Source organism: Protopterus annectens, chromosome 13.part0 (assembly GCF_019279795.1).
Source record: "Protopterus annectens isolate FY-2018-M chromosome 13.part0, PAN1.0, whole genome shotgun sequence".
Classification (NCBI taxonomy): Eukaryota; Metazoa; Chordata; order Ceratodontiformes; family Protopteridae; genus Protopterus; species Protopterus annectens.
Genome location: NC_056747.1, coordinates 859,377,016 through 859,394,403, shown reverse-complemented (window position 1 = coordinate 859,394,403; position 17,388 = coordinate 859,377,016).

Below are 17,388 nucleotides of genomic sequence, written 5' to 3'. Positions count from 1 at the left end.
GCAGAATATGCAAGGTCACAGTCCTCAGAGAAGAGGCAGTACTGGCGTGGGCCTCCTGGGAGTGATCTTCTGGCTTACCATGCCACCTCCACCACCTAGTGGCAGCTCTCATTAGCATATGCACAGGAGAAAACTCTTGTAGGGGAGCTCACTGATATATGAGGGCCACCTCCTTCACTAGAACACAGAAGGAAAAATAGCCAAGAAAGGTTGGCAGAGGAGTATCTCTCAGCAATTACATTCTGCAGAAGCCCTCTTCTCCAAATCTTATTGTTACATGTGTGAATATAGTATCAGCCAGGGAAGGACACAAAATCTAACTGTGGCACTCTGTGGCCCCATTCAAAAAAGCTCTCCATGCTGAGTAAACCCAAAAATTGACACCCCACTAGTTCTGTTTGGTATTAAGGACTATTGCCAAGTATCCTATGAAAAAGAAGTTATGTCTTACCATAACGTTCCATCTGTGTTGTTCACCTTCTTTCATTCATCACTCATGGGTTTTGTTCCGAGCCTTCAGAACTGAGTCAGCCTTTTTTCCAAGCTCGAGCCAGCCAAAAAACTCTCAAGCTAAGTCTCTACCCAGAATGCCTTCTCCCGGTTACCTCAGATCAAGTTTGCTAGAGAGAGAGAAGTAAAGCCAAGGCCACTTCTGCACAAATGCCCTAGGGGCACCACTTAGACCCAAAGCATCCCCCAGGAGCCTTTGGAGGGGGAAGGAGGGTGGGAAGGGATGAATGAAAGAAGATGAACAACACAGATGGAACATTATGGTAAGATATAACTTCTTTATCTGATGTTGTTAATCTTCTTTCCATTCATCAGTGATGGGACAGAATCCCAAGCTACCTTGAGGTCCATGAGTGGCTCTTATGGAAGAATATTCCTGAGTACCATTCAGCTGAAGGCAGCTCTCCCTCTGGAGACGAAGTCCAATTTGTAATGATTGATAAAGGTATGAGGCTTAACCCAAGTAGCTGCTGCACAGATGTCATCCATGGAAGCCCTGGAATGGAAAGCTACAGATGTTCCCATAGATCTAGTGCAGTGAGCTTTAGCTTTTATCATAGGTTCATTACTGAGGGAATAGATGAAACATATGCAGTCCCTTAGCCATTTTGACAATGTAACCTTGAAAACAGCCTCTCCTGTTTTGGGTCCAGAAAAGGAGATGAAAAGCTGTTCAGATTTACGGATAGGTTTGGTCCTGTGTAGGTAAAATCTCAGCTATGTATGTCTAAAGAGTGAAGGCAGTACTCTCCTCTATTGGCAAAATTCAGAAAAAACAGTGGTAAATCAATGGTCTGGTTAATGGAAAATTCAGAAACAACTTTGGGAAGGAAGGATGGATTTGTCCAAAGTGATACTCTATCTTTACGAAATACGAGATAAAGCCTCCTGGTACACAATGCCTGCAGCTCCAAGACTCTTCTGGCAGACATGATGGCTACCAAGAACAAGGATTTCCAAGACAGAAAGTTTAGTTCACACTTCACCGCAGGTTCAAAAGGTTTTTGAGCCAAAGATTGAAGGACTAGGGTTAGGTTTCATGGTTCCACAGGCTGTCTAACAGGAGGCCTGATATGAGAGGTCCCCTTGAGGAAGGCTTTGCAAAGGCATAAAGAGATAAGAGGGGTGCCATCTATACCATTGTGGAAATTGGAAACTGCTGCTAGATATACTCATACTGCAGAGGCAGAGGCTCCATTATCAAAAAACCTAGCCAAGTATTGAAGTACCGTAGTTACTGGAGCCAAATACGGGTTTAGCATGTTATCCTTAGACCAGATGGAGAACCTTTTCCATTTATCCTGATATAGTCTTCTGGTGGATGGTTTATGAGAGGCCAGAATGAATTCTCAAACAGGCGAGGAGAGATTAGCTTGCCTGGCAACTAGTGGAAGTAAAAAAAAAAAACAAGCTATCAGCTTGAGATTGGACAGATTTGGGTGACTCAAACCTTGGGGGTGAGTGATCAGACCTGGTAGAGGGCCCAAACACCATGGAGGGTATACTAGGTGTGGCTGAAGGAAGGAGAACCAAACTTGTCGAGGCCAGAACGGGGCTATGAGGGTCACCTTGCATCTCAACCAAAGAGCTTTCTTTAGAAATTGTGGAATCAGGGGGGTGGGAGAATAAGCGTAAAGAAGTCCCGTGGGCCAATCGTGGATTAGAGCGTCCCTCAGTGACTCTTCCTCCAGGGTAAGTAGGGGAAAAATAGCTGCTGCACTTGTTTGATGGGGAGGCAAAAAGATCACAGCAAAGCTGGCCCCAGTGGCTCAAGATTTCTGTCAGCACCTGGGGGATGAGAGACCACTCGTGAGGCGTGAGGATGCAACTGCTCAGCTTGTCCGCAATCACATTGGAGCTCCCCAGGATATGCGTTGCTATCAGAAAGCAGTTGGAACCTATCACCCACTGCCAAATTCTCATGGCTTCTTGACATAGGGGGGTAGGACTTGGTTTCTCCTTGCTTGTTGATATACCAGACCACTGACATATTGTCTGATTGAACTGCAATTGTCCCAGAAGGGAGAGCCGAATGAAAGGCCTACAACACTAACAGCACACCTCTCAGTTCCAGAACACTGATATGCAGGTGGGCCTCTGAGGTGGACCATGTGCCTTGGACAGTCTTTCCCTGGAAATAGCCCCCCACCTAATCAGGGAAGCATCCGTGGTCACAATGGCTGAGGGGACTGAAATGGGCGACTCCAAAGTTCTACATCTGGCCTCATCCACCAAAGAAGGTCTTGTTTGCAGGAGTTGGTTATACGAATCTGGTAACCAAGGAGGGTGATAGTTTGGGAACCATTGACAAAGAAGGAACCATTGCAGGGTCCGCTTATGTAGCTTTGCTAGAGGCACTATTGGGATTGAAGCTGCCATAGAGCCTAGTGCCTAAAGAACTTCCCTTGCTGAGACTTTTGTTTGAGACAGTATCACTCAGAGCTGAAGCCTCAATCGGTGGAGTCTGTGAAATGGGAGTGATACTAGATAGAACTGAGTACTGAACACTGCTCCAATGAATGCTATTTCTTGTGTAGGAGTAAGGTTTGATTTCTCCCAATGCATCGTTATTTCCAACAATTTTGCCAGAGAGAGTATAATATAGTGCTGTTACCAGAAGATGCTCGGTGGGGGTGATGAGGAGCCAGTCGTCCAGACATGGAAACACCTGGAATCCTTTTAGTCTCAAATGAGCTGTGACCACTGCCATGCATTTCTTGAACACTCTGGAGTCTGTAGACAGACTTGTTTAAGCCACTGAGATCCAAATGTGTCTCCAGTCCCCTGTCTTTTTTTGGCAACAAAAAGAATCTTGAGTAAAATCTGGTCTGGTGGGACTGGTTGGAGGACTCTTTCTAGAGACAGCTTTATTATCTCAAACGGTTTCTTCCCTTTGATGGGATAGAATGTCAGGAAGTTTTCTTGGAAGGTTTGGTTGACAAGAAAGGGGAATGGTGTAACCTCTGGTAATGATGCTCTGCACCCAATGATCGGAGGTGATAGATTGCCAAGCAGCTTGGTGCAGAGAGAAACGACCCCTGACTGCTTCCAGAGGTAAGCAATCGGGCTGCTCCTCAGGAGTGCTGGAAAGGCTGTCCAGAAAAGTAATCCCTGGAGCCTTGGTTACAAGGACCCCCTCTGCCTCTATAGGGCAGTCTTCCAGAATTGTTACCCCCTCTGCCTCTATAGGCAGTCTTCCAGAATTGTTACCCCCTCTGCCCCTGGGGGTATCGTCACCACGTGGGGCATGGAAAGGACCCTGAGATTTTTTTTGTGCCACATTTTTCCACTCCTCTGATTCCTGGAGAAGGTATGTTGAGGGTTGGCAAACAATAGGCCTATGCCAGACAGGGTCTTTCCATCTTGGTTGCACTTGGATAGCGTGTCCTTTACTTTGGTACCAAAAAGGGACAAAGCTTCAATGGGAGTATTCAGAAAGGAAGACTTAAAGGGATCTGCCAGGTCACAAATGCACATCCAGGCATGACGCCTCATGACAATGCTCGAACCCGCTGCTCTAGCCACCCCTTCAGTCACATGTGACAGCAACCTCATGGATGAGTTGGATATTGATTCCAGGGTTGCGAGCTGCAAGGCCACTTTGTCCCAGACCTCATCAGACAACTGTCCTGCGAGTATCCCAGAGAGTTCAGAGATAAAGTTCCTCTGGAGCCTCGTAAAATGTGCCAAATAATTCAGGAACCATGCAGCAAAGGTCCCTGATGCAAAAACATGCTTCCCAAGTCTGTCCACCACCCAAGGACTCCCTGTTGGGTGGATGGACAGCAGGACTTTCCTCAGCCAAGTCCTTTTTCTTGGCCGCCACCGCCACCACCATAACAATGACTGGTAACCCTTTGGACCAATGGGGTTTCTCCTTGGGAGGGGAAAGAATTTTGTCTGGTCTCCGAGGGATAGCCTCAATGGAATGAGGGTTCTTCTAAGAGCGCTGCATGATGAGCTGTATGAGCTCATCAGTAGGCAGGGTCACCTACAAGGTAGAAGGCCGGGCGTGGAAAGCCTGCAGGAACACGGACTCCTCAGATGAAGGATTGGAGGGCTTCCAGTCACCTCTCTGCTTTCACATTTCCAGGATGTCTCTGAAGTAGACATCATTAGGAGGTGACCGCAGGGACCCTTCATCATTGTAGTCCATGTGTTCAGTTAAGGACTCTTTGGGTGAGTCCATGTGCTTCCTCTTGCATGTCCTTTTCCAAGGGGGCTCCTCAGTGGGAGTCTCAGAGGAGGACTCGGAAGAGTGAGTACCCTGAATGGGGGTGTCCTGCGGCTTCTCTGCCCAGTGTCTTGGGGGTGGACTGTGACAGCTGCAGTGCAGGGGGTGAAAACTGGGGTCCTGATATCATAGGACTGCTACCAGAAGCAAGAGCCCTCTCCATCGTGCAGAAAGCAGGTCTGCCCGAAGAGAGCTGGGAGCCCGGAACCAAAAAAGACAACCTCTGGACCAGGGTTCCACCCTGCTCCGATGAACCCACCCTCATGGGAGGAGCCCCAAGCAGGATTGGTGCAGATGCAGCTATTGGCCCTGAGGGTGGAACCAAACAGAAAGCCGGCTCCTGGCCCTGGGCTGAAGTGCCGGTCCCCCAATCCCCCTTCCCCAATCCCCAGATTGAGGGAGGACCGATTCAGTGGGAACCGAAGACCAAAGGGGCAAACTCTGAGCTGAAGTGAGATGCACTGTAGGTGCTGAGGTGATGGGTACCAAGATGGATATCGGAGCAGAAGGCTTCAGAACAGAGATGGTTGAAGAAGGAGTGCAAGATGGAGTCCATGGATAAGACAACCAAAGTCCTGCAGGAGGATGGGTCTTAGAAAGTGTGGGGATCCCCCTGGCTAACAACATCTGGTCCAAGAAGCACCATGTCATGTTCTGACAGGCTCCTGGTGGATCTAGTGGATACACAGGACATTCAATGAAAGGGCTATACACTTGGCCCAGAAATGGATCTACTGAAGAGGAGTGTTGGGTCTGTGGTGTAAGGTCCACCAGCACAGAAGTCTCTAGTTTTGAGACTGGAAGTAAAGGGGTCAAATCCAGTGAAGTCGGTACAGTGCTCGGTGCCGAAGAGGCACTCGGAGCTAAACCGGTCGGTTCCAAAATGGAAACTAACGAAGTAGTCGAAGATGTACCCTAAGCCGAAGTAGTCACAGGTGCCGATGTCGAAATAGGTGTAGTAAGGTCTATGATCAGTGCCGGAGGCAGGACCAGTGCCGAAACTGGTGCCGGTATCACAGGTTTCGAGATGCTCAGAGCTGAGGAAGACTGAGCCATAGCAGTAGATTTATGCTCTGAAGACAACTTTGGGACCTTTGTTTTCCCAGGCTTGCCCTGATCACCTGATGGTGAGGAGGGAACAGAGAGGGATCTCTTTTTGTCTTTAGTAGGAGGGGTTGAGACCTCCATCACAGAAATGGCCTCTGAGAAGGGAGACTCGAGTAACCCTTTCAGAATTACTTTATTTTTGCATTCATCAAGAGTGCGTTGGCTGAAACTCTGACAAATATCACACAGAGGCCGCATCAAAAGGTGGGGGACTCCTAAACAGTAAATACAGTCATTGTGAGAATCACTATTAGGTAACTTGCCATTACATGAAGCACAATGCTTAAAACCCGAAGTACCCTTCTTATCTGACATCTTGTTACAAAGACACCACAGGGTAACCATATAATCCAACTAGAACAAAACCAAACACCATTCAAAAAAGCCACAAATATAGTAATACAGTGATATGTAAAGAGAAAAAGGGAACACCTTACTAAAAACCAAAGGTAATAGGTTAAACAGGAAAGACTATACCAGCTATGGTATTGAAGAAATACCACAAGGGTAAGAAAGGAAAGGCTGTACCAACAATGGTACTTGAAAGATTACCAATGGTAACAATGGGTAGAGTAGAAAGGAAAAAAACAAGGTTAGAAGAAAAAAAAACACTAGAAATACTATGTGTTCAATAAAATATGAAGATATCAAATATTTTCCACACACATATCAAATAAAGTTCCACTTAGCTGAGAGCTCGGCTGAAATGCGGCTTTACGACTATGCAGCAAACAAGACCTGAGGTAACAGGGAGAAGGACATTCTGGGTTGAGACTTAGCTCCAGAGTTTTTTGGCTGGTGCGAGATTGGTAAAAAGGCCGACTCGGTTCCGAGGGCTCGGAACTGAACCCATCAATGATGAATGGAAAGATGATTAATAACATCAGATGAATATTTTCTGTGAGACTTAGTGAGGGAGCACATGACCAAAGGTGCACTTTTGAACTTTTTTCTCTGTTTGCAAGATCTCTTCCTCTTAGTGGGTTAGGCTGACAAGCAAGAAGGGGAGAAAACTGTACATATCACTCTATAGTCAATAACACCTTTCAGCTACTTGAAGTTCCTTAAAGAATATTGAAATGCTTCACCAAAAAGAATCTCTCACAGAACAAGGTATCCAGAATGGCTTAATGGAGCTCATCCTGACAGGAAACAGCTTGAATCATCCCATCCAGTACATTCACATACCTAAAAGTGCAGGCATTGCCACAGCATCAGCACAGTTAAAATTGCAGTGGTAAATATTAAAGTCTACTGAGGAATCCTGTCTGCCCATTCTGGAGACTCCTTAACCCCAGAATCACAACCCTTGCCAAAGATGTCTAAAGTTTCAACGTTTTGGTTCAGGAGTGTGGTAAAATGCTGGGGTCTACTTAATTTAATGTTATACATTTATTAAACAGGTAAGCCCACTGGGCATGTGTCCCTTTTCAGGGAAAACCTACATGTATTGTCCAGACAAGTGACTTGTTCAAATGCACATAGTAGGCAAGTTTAAGTGAAAAGAGTCAAACTCTGTACTCTTGATTACACAAAGCAGTTTATCAACTGCCCAGTGTCTCAGTTCCCTGCAATAACTACCACACTTTGCCCTGGAATATTTGGACAGCATAGTATACCAGTTAGATGATACCTGGAGGTGACCTCTGCCATTTTGGAGCTTAAGGGATACCACCTGCCTGCTGTCAAATAAAAAAAAAAATCACACAGTAAGAGATGATTATAACCAGGCTATATTCCCTAATTGCATACTGTTTGAACCATATTAATGGGAAAACATCTAATATAATAAAGTGGGAGTGATCTAAAAGCTGGTGGGTACCATAGGGCCTGTAGACACCTGTTCTGTTTGTGTTAGTTAAGCATCTGAGCCTGGGATAAGAAGCAAGAGTAGATTTCTCATGTCCAACTTCAATCCAAGAATTTGGGGGATCAAGGAAAAGCTCTGCTCATAATATCTAGTGTTCAAGGAAAAGCTCTGCTCATAATATCTAGTGTTCAAGGAAAAGCTCTGCTCATAATATCTAGTGTTCAAGCATGAGGTTTGTAATGCTAAGCTTCTGGGACAAGTTTCTCAAAAGCACCACACAGGAAAGTGCCTTTTCTGACTGAGGCATGGAGAATGGCAGTGGTCAACCCACTCCACAGAAGTGGCCCCACCACTGATCCTGAAAACTTTAGATGCATAAGTCTTGACAGCCTTATTGGCAAGACAATGGAGTGCACCACCATATACATCAAACCAGTCTGAGTTTGTGAAGAGAAGATCCTGACTGTTCAAGCTAGTATCGGACTTTGAATATATCACAGAGACCTTGGTTGACAGTAGATTGGTACACACAGTATAACTTGACTTTGTGAAGGCCTTTGATGCCATTTTTCACTTGGGCATTATAGACAAACTGATCAATACAATGCAAACCCTCATGTAACTTATTAGATAGCAAACTGGCTTTCAGACAGAAGCCAGACAATTAGGATTTGGGGCACACACTCCTCTAAAAGATTCCCTAGGGCTTGGTGCTAGAGTCATTACAGTTTGGTATACATTTCTGAGAGGTAAAAGCTGATGACAAGAGACTTTGGATGACCATGTTTGCTGATAATTGTATATTGACCCATCAACTAGCTGGAATACTCTGAAATGCTACAAAAGGAGTGAATATGTACAAAAAAATCATGCCAGAACAATGGCCTGAAGTAAAATGCAAAAAAGCAAAGTATTCTGCCCATTGGAAAACATGAGCATCCTATGCTGTTGTCACATTAACAATCCTCCACTCCAAACTGATACAGTTACTGAGGACCTGGGTTCTTGTAAACAATGAACTCTCCTTTGACTATTATATATCTACAGTCATTGGAAAATCCTTTTACTTAGCCCAGCTGATTTCCAAATGTATATCCTGTAGGCACAAAGATCTTACCTGCCTGCCTCTACTCTTCCCTCAACAGACTCATAATAATGTTACCTTTGGCCATGTACCTCTACTCTTCCCTCAACAGACTTATAATAATGTTACCTTTGGCCATGTACCTCTACTCTTCCCTCAACAGACTTATAATAATGTTACCTTTGGCCATGTACCTGTCCAGACACAAGATCAAACTTATAAGACCACAATGTTTCCTCACCAAAAATATTAATGGCCTGAGTTCCATGACGTATATAGAACACCTTAAAGCTCTTGTATAAAGACGCCTTCTGGATGTGTTCCATGTAGCCTGCAAGTCTTCAAATGACCCTGTCACAAGTTGCTCCTACATGCTTGCAAAACATGTTAACACTATGACTTCTTGAACAAGAGACAAAAACCTCCACTTTAACATGAGCAAAACCTGTTGACAGGAAAAGTATTACTCTAAGAATTCATCTTCTCTGCAAAAGATGTCCCCTTCCATATTAAACAACTCTCTTCAAATGGAATCAGGTCAACAAATGGATGAGTAACCCTAAATGCACCAACTGCCTGGACTCACAAACTCTCAGGGGAAAGGTTAGCAAGGTGCAGGATTTGCAGTGGCTAGGCTACAAATGATCTACCCTATGAACTGCAAGCTAGCATTCTGTCAATGGGAAGGGCCTTGTAGTTGTCCTTTTTGAATGTACTGTGGACAATAATGCACACAGTGCTCTTCCACAAGTGTCACAGGTAGTGCCTGTGCAGGTTCTGGATGGTGAATGATGACCATTGATTGGTGTACTCTGAAGGCTTTGCATGCTTCAGCATCAAACATGGCAATACAAGAAGCATTTGCTGATATCTGAACTGTGTGCACAGCAAGAAAGAATTGCAGAATTTTGGGTGCAATATACCCTCCAATTCTAGTCCAGTATCTCCCCAGCATGCTTGGAATTGGGTGGTTAAGCATCTCATAAGGATGGGAATCTGAGACTGCTAAATATATGTAGTAAGACAGTGTTATCTGATAGAAGACTACAGCCATCATTGATTACAGAAAGACTTTCAAAAGGAAGAACTCAATGTAATTCTGTGAGACAGACAATTTAGAATGCGGAAAAGAGTAACTTCAGTGTCCACAGTCATCATCCACAATGTATGTAGAATAAATAGAACAGAAGGGTTGAAAGTCTCCAAACTTTTATACCAAGAAATATTTATGGCTTTCTGGTTATTAGTAGGTCTAAAGGAGCCCTGCTTGTGTGAAAGAAAAATAACCTTGAATAAAATCCTTCCTCCCATGTGACAGTGAAACTTTTCATTTTGCCTTATTTTTGCAATAAGATTCAAACATAGTAGCTGGTCAGAGAGACAGAATAGCATTTTGGACTACTTTATGAAACTGGAATGGAAGTATAATCTATAGTATAACTTACAGAACTACCATGGATTTAGTTCTCACTAAGATCATCTAGTTGGAATTTTTGACCATAGTGTTTCAACTTTGAAAACCAAGGATGAGGTGAAGCATGCAAAGGATTCTCAACAGTATGTAACATAATCCCCAGGATTCAGCAAGCGTTGCATGGCATGCAGGAATAGTGCAAGAGCTGGAGGCAATTTGGCCATCGAGAGATCCAGGAAAAAGCTCCCTGGACGTGCACAAGCGTGTCTGCACTATTCCTGCATGGACACAGCTCCTGTATGCTAATTACCACCCATTTGCAGGTGAAAACCATGCAAATGAGGTGAATTAACGATCCAGGAAGCTGGCGGCCATCCGTGCGGGATTAGTGCAACCTGCAGAAATGTACTCTGACAGTTCCAAATAAAAAGAGAGTATATAATGTAGAAAGAATGCCAATGGCCAAATATATGGCCACTGGCATGGAAAACAGTTTCAAAACAAAAAAAAAAACTTTTTATTTATTTTTTGGCCGATTTCAGCCATTTAAGTGTAGGGCAGCAGCACGCAAATGGGATCTGCCTGAAAATAAAATTAAAACCTTGAAAAAACCTTTTGATGCAAAATCACAATTTTGCCATTATAGTCAATGGCAGGCAGAAGACAACAAGGCCAGTGAATAGTGGCTACTAAGGGTGAAGGCTCAGTGTCAGACTTGTAACTAGGCATTAGCAGGCAATTCTATGCAAGAGGGGAATGATACTGAATCACAGATTTCCCCCCATGGCTAGCCTGCACCCAACTGTGTAGGTGCAGGAAAACCATGGTGCAAGCCTAAGAGTTAGCTGACATCATAGAGGGGTGAGTCAGACATACTGTAAGCTTATTGGAGCTCTGTGGCACGGGTTTGCCCTTAGCTTACCAGAGCTAAGGAAGAGGGGGTGTCTCTGAAGCTGCCTAGCACTCTTTACAATGCCTAAACGTGTGTGCATGCCACCCGCCGGGTGTTAAACAAAAAAAAAAAAAAAAATTAAACCAGGAAATAGCAACTCTGTTCACATCTGAGCACTGGGTATGCGCGATGCACCTCAGGGCTTAAACAGGAAGGCAATGGGAAGGGAAAACAACAGTAGGAACTAACCAATGAGAACTAGCATAGCTGGCAGGTGAAATGTATCAGAATCAGCCAATTACACAGGCAGCAGCCCAGCCCAGCACACTACTATAAACTATGCAAAACACCTTTCCCTCTGGTTTTTCCCACAAACTCTACACCACCGGTGTACACAAATGGGGAAATGTTACCTAACAAAAGCAACAAAATGATAGGGGCTGCATTCGCTCTCATAAATCAACATGTGGAAGCTCTCATAAATCAACATGTGGAAGAAGCTGAGGGTGGTGAGGATGAGAATGCTGATGACCAACCCACAGTGAGGAGAAAGAGAAGAGTGTATAGACCCAGGGTAACCTACCAGGGGCTACATGAGCTGGAGATAGTGGAGCACTATAGGGTGGACAGGGACCTCCTACAGTAAACTGTTTAGCTGTGCCGGCCACGCCTCACACAGAACCAACAGAGGGGAACCCATCCCAGTGGATACCAAGGTATGTGTAGGCTTAAGAATATTAGCCACAGGTACCTTACAAAGGCCAACTGGGGATATCATGGGAATCTCACAGACATCAGCATCCAGGGTACTCCACCTGTTCCTGGATGCCATGTCAGCACGTGTCGGTGAGTACATATATTTCCTCAACACCCGTGAGGCGTTGACCAGCAGTATGCATCTCTTCCACCAAATAAAAGAATATCCTGAGGTAGTGGGTGCTATAGACTGCATGCACATACACATAAAAGCATCTCCCGGTGAGCGGGATAGGTTCTACATAAACCGCAAGGGCTGCCCATCCATCAACTGCTAGGTCATGTGCGATGCCCAGGGCATTATAATGAATGTGTGTGCTGGCAGCCCTAGAAGCTATCACGACTCCCACATCTGGCATATGACGCAGCTGTACCAGAGATTTGCCAGTGGGGACATCCCATATGGCCACCTAGTGGGGGATGCTGGTTACGCACTGGAGCCATGGCTGATGACACCCATCAGAAATGTGCACACACACCCAAACAAGAACTCCATAATAAGGCACACGCACAGGCCAGAATCATAATACAGCATGTGTTTGGGATGCTCAAGTCGTGGTTCCGGTGCCTGTACATATCTGCTAGAGCCTTGCAGTACTCACCAGCTACATGTACCCAAATTGTGATTGTACATGCCATGCTATGATCCTGTGGAAACAGCTGCAGCAGGAACAGCATGGGGCAGGGCCACACAGCCCCCCCCCACCATTGCCAAGGCCAGCACAGACTGACTCAGAGGAGGAACAACCTAAGCCTGCCCCAGTAGGCAGAAGGAGGCATGCCCAGGCCTTGGCAAAGAGGCAATGCATAGCACATACTCTGACATGATAGGAACCCAGGGAATGACACCTCACTCTGACTCGCACATACAGTAAAAGGGATGCCAAACATGACAGAACCTGTGCTTAACCATGTATAGGGAATGTACTATGTGCATCCGACATAGTAAGCCCTCCAGCACCATCCTCAATACTGGCAATCCCACAAGGTAAGTCATACTATCAATTGCTGAAGGAGGTAGTATGTTCTGCTACCTGTATCTATGGTATGTATGTGAGCATGTTAGGGAATCGGGTGGCTGAATGGGATGCCAGCAGATAGTAGACACCTATATCAGCAGCATGAAATCCTTAAATACTGGTGTCAACATAGTAGGCTGTACTAGACAAGGTGACAAAACCCACTGCAGGACATGTGGTAGGCCAAATGCATGTCAGTGAGGCTCATATACCCAACAACAGTCTCAGCTAGCAGGACAAGTGTAGACAAACACAAAAAGGCTGTGCCAAGGCATCTGATTGATGGCTATGGAGAACAGCCCCCCTCCAGACCTACACAGACCGACTATAACAGGTCAGGCAGTAGGATGTTAGTTCTGAAGGGTAAGTCTGAAACAAATGTAGGTCAATAAAACCTAAGAACTGTAGTACACTGATATGCCTCTAGTTGGCATGGTAGGTCAGAATACAAAATGAAATGGAGTACCTGAAATACCAGTACAGTCACAGCAAATGTTTACAGTTGTCAGTTGTCAGGTGTACCACCCCACAATCCTATGTAGAAATGTAGTAACATGTACGTGTAGGTATAATAACAGTGGAGCACAGATTATCTGAACTGGCCAAAGTAGCAGGATAGATTGTAGCACGTGTACGATATGCACAGCTCTGTGTGTTAGGTTGTTCTGTGTTGTACATTGTGTGAAAATGGTCAGCATGTAGGCATGGAGGGTTGTGTTCTGGTGGCCAATGGCCAGTACTGTTGATGACAGGACCAAGTTCTCACAACTGCAGTGCCAAACACAATGCATCCCAGCAAGACACAATCCAGCAGTAGTCCATACTAATTGTTCAGGTGTGTAATATGTGTCACCATCTGAAAGATGGACATGTCATGAATTTGGGCCTAGACATACAAACAGTACACAGGTGGAAGTACCCTAGCCAGTGTGTGTATAAAATGTTACTGTCAAATGGACACACCTTTGGAATTGTACATACAGGTTAGCAGCACATTAGTTGTCTGTGTAGTATGGAATACTGATGTCGTCTGGCCAAACACTGGCAGACCACAAAAGGCACAGGTATGAAGTACTGAGAAACTGCTGATGTCCCTGTACAAGCCAGCATAAGTGCAATGCCCCACGTACATCTGTGAGTCAGCTGCAAGCAGCTTCCATAGCACACATGCACCCAGCTCACCCCACTATCAGCCACAGGCACCTCACAGGTCTTATCCCTGCTGTTGGGAATGAGTACAATATGACCCCCACCTCTGTATGGGAATAGCCACAGAATGCAGCATGCTGAAGAGGTGTTCCATGCAGGTGTGTCTCTAGCTGTAAGCAGCACCCTGCCAGCATCCACACCAATGGATCAATAAGGACAGAAACTATTGACATTAACACCTTGCACTCCTAACCCTGTCACCCCAGGGGAATATAGTGGCTTAAAAGACAAAGCCAAACAGGACAGCTAAAATCCCCACTGAAGTTGCAGAATGCTTATTGAAGCCAAAAAATCAATCCAGGAGTAGTCCAAGTGCAAAACAGGGCAACTAAAATCCTCACTGGAGTAGCAGAATGCTTTTTCAAGCCAAAAAATCGATCCAGAAATAGTCCAAGTGCAAAACACAGCTTTATTAAATCCACATAAAACAAATAAGCGTTCGTCCCACAACACTAGAACTTCATCAGATACAATAAAATTGTAAAGCTCCCTTATAAAGACATGTGGAAGGCATCATAATCATGAAATGAAAGAAGACACACCCCCTTAAAAACATTAAAATGCAGTAAAACAGTTGTAGGAAATAAATATGCTATATAAAATTGTTTGTTCACTAATAAAATGAAATATAAATATGCAAAAATGTATAAATTACAGCATTAAAAAGTGTTTATCAAAAAATATTTTTTAAAATATATAATACCATGTAATTTATCTGTCTAATGCTTTGAGTTTTAAAAGGGAGTTGCTTGAAATATTTTCATTTAATCTTGGCCAGTTACCTGCACCAAAATGTAACTGCCAGTAAAGCTCTCTCTTTTCTAAAAGTATGGACCAGGTACCACCTATAATGTCTGTCCTTATACTGTCTATTACAAAAAAATTAAACATATTTTCTTCATTGTCCAATATGTGTTTGCTCAAAACATTGGTTAACTTTTCTGGTTTTGATTTCATATAGGTGCTCATAAATGTGATTAAAAGTTTCCGGTCATTTTAGTTTTACCAATATAAAAACCGCAACATTGGTTACAAACAGCACAAAAAATCACTCTTTCAGAGTTAGTTACATCTATGATGAATTTTAAAATTAATATTGTTGATGTTAAAAGTGTCCCCTTCCTTAATGTATTTACAAAAGTGGTACATACCACATCTGTTCATATATCCAAGTTTGTGCTCAAGTTCACTTAGTTTTGTTTCAAATACTTTTAGGTTCCTACCCTTCTTATAAACTATGGTTGGAACCATATCAATGAAGGGTCTAATAGCTTTTTCTTGTAATAGACAGTATAAGGACAGACATTATAGGTGGTGACTGGTCCATACTTTTAGGAAAGAGAGAGCTTTACTGGCAGTTACATTTTGGTGCAGGTAACTGGCCAGGATTAAATGAAAATATTTCAAGCAGCTCCCTTTTAAAACTCAAATCATTAGACAGACAAATTACATGGTATTATACATTTTAAAAATTATTTTTTGATCCACTTTTTAATACTGTAATTTTTACATATTTACATTTCATTTCAATAGTGAACAAACTATTTTATATAACATTTATTTCATACAGCTGTTGTACTGCATTTTAATGCTATGTCTTTAAGGGGGCATGTCTTTCATTTCATGATTATGATGCCTTCCACGTCTTTATAAGGGAGGCTTTACAATTTTACTGTATCTGATGAAGTTCTGGGATGAAAGCGCTTATGATTTACGTGGATTTAATAAAGCTATGTTTTGCACTTGGACTATTTCTGGATCAATTTTTTGGCTTGAAAAAGCATTCTGCTACTCCAGTGAGGATTTTAGCTGCCCTGTTTTGCACTTGGACTACTCCTGGATTGATTTTTTTTTGGCTTGAATAAGCATTCTGCAACTTCAGTGGGGATTTTAGCTGCCCTGTTTGGCTTTGTCTTTTGAGCTAGTTTTATCTTTGTATTTTTTGAATATAGCGGCTTGCAGCCTGGGACTGTAGGAGTGACACAATGCATCAGCCTGCTATAGATGGCCTGCATCACTACCAAATCCCCTACAGTCCTCTATCAAAGGCCTGTGCCTCACCTGTACTGCCAATGTATGTTATCTCATGGACTCCCAAATAACACCATAACACAGTCCACAGAACACAAATGCAAGGCAATGTCGACAAATCCGAGTAGCATGTCCTACTGCATGAGCTATGGATCAACCCCTAAATACAGCTGGAATGAAGTGATAACTATAGGCATACTTATCAGATAATGTTCGGAAGAGGCTAGAATAACGGGGGGGGGGGGGTAGAAGAATGGAGTGTGTAAAGTCAAACTCAGATGTGTGCACATACTATCCTTGCCTACAAACACAGGAATGGTTGGCTACAAACCTGCTCATAAACCACAATGTGAACGGGTAATGACCAGAAATATGAGCCCTGCTTCTGGGTAACCTGTGTGAATCTGTACAGCTGCGAGGTATGGCTACAGCCATACTGTCACATCAATGGATGTACAAGCATGGGATCCTCAGCCACCACAGTACCAAGGTGCTGAACCATTTACAGAGACTCATCAGCAAGTGTCTGCAGCTCCCCCTCCAGAATGGCATGATTCTGCAAGAATATGTAGGATGCAGACCACAATACTGGACACAGCTTCATTCATCTTGTGTTCCCCAGGAAATTACTGCAAGCAAATATGTATACCTGTCAGTAGTTGATGACATAAAACATCACAGTGTAAAACAGTACATGTCTGAATATCTCTGTTAACACCAAAACCATGTAGCAGAAGCAGCACAGACACAATAAGTTACAGTATCCCACTATCCTTTGCCCGTGACCCCCATATTGTCAACTGATCTGCAGAAACAGGCTGCTAGCTGTAGGTGTAGAACACAAAAGCCTGCACTGGAGTACAACCTACCTGGAATGGATTCACACATTTAATACAGAAGGTTATACCGGTCATACTTCCACACTTAGAGAAATGAAGCCCATGTCTGGCAACAACAGTGGACTATACATATCTGTCAGTCGCAGATGCTTGTGCACACACTCCACATTGCACACCAGTCTTGCTTTGCACACACATCAGATAGGAATAAATACATATATCCAAGGACAACACACTATAATACGTCAAACTTACACATACATAGATGTGTAGGAGAGAGTAACAGACAGTGACAGAGCTTCCCATCATGAGGCCTGTCCCACCCAGCACACATCCAATTGGCGAATACCACTTGATGTGCAAATGTCAATCACTGTAGACATTTGCTTCTGGTATCCCTCAGCACTATAGTATCTGTGGTGCTTGTGATAACTCTAACTTGACTGTCCAAGTCTTTATTCATCTAGCAGTTGTATACACATT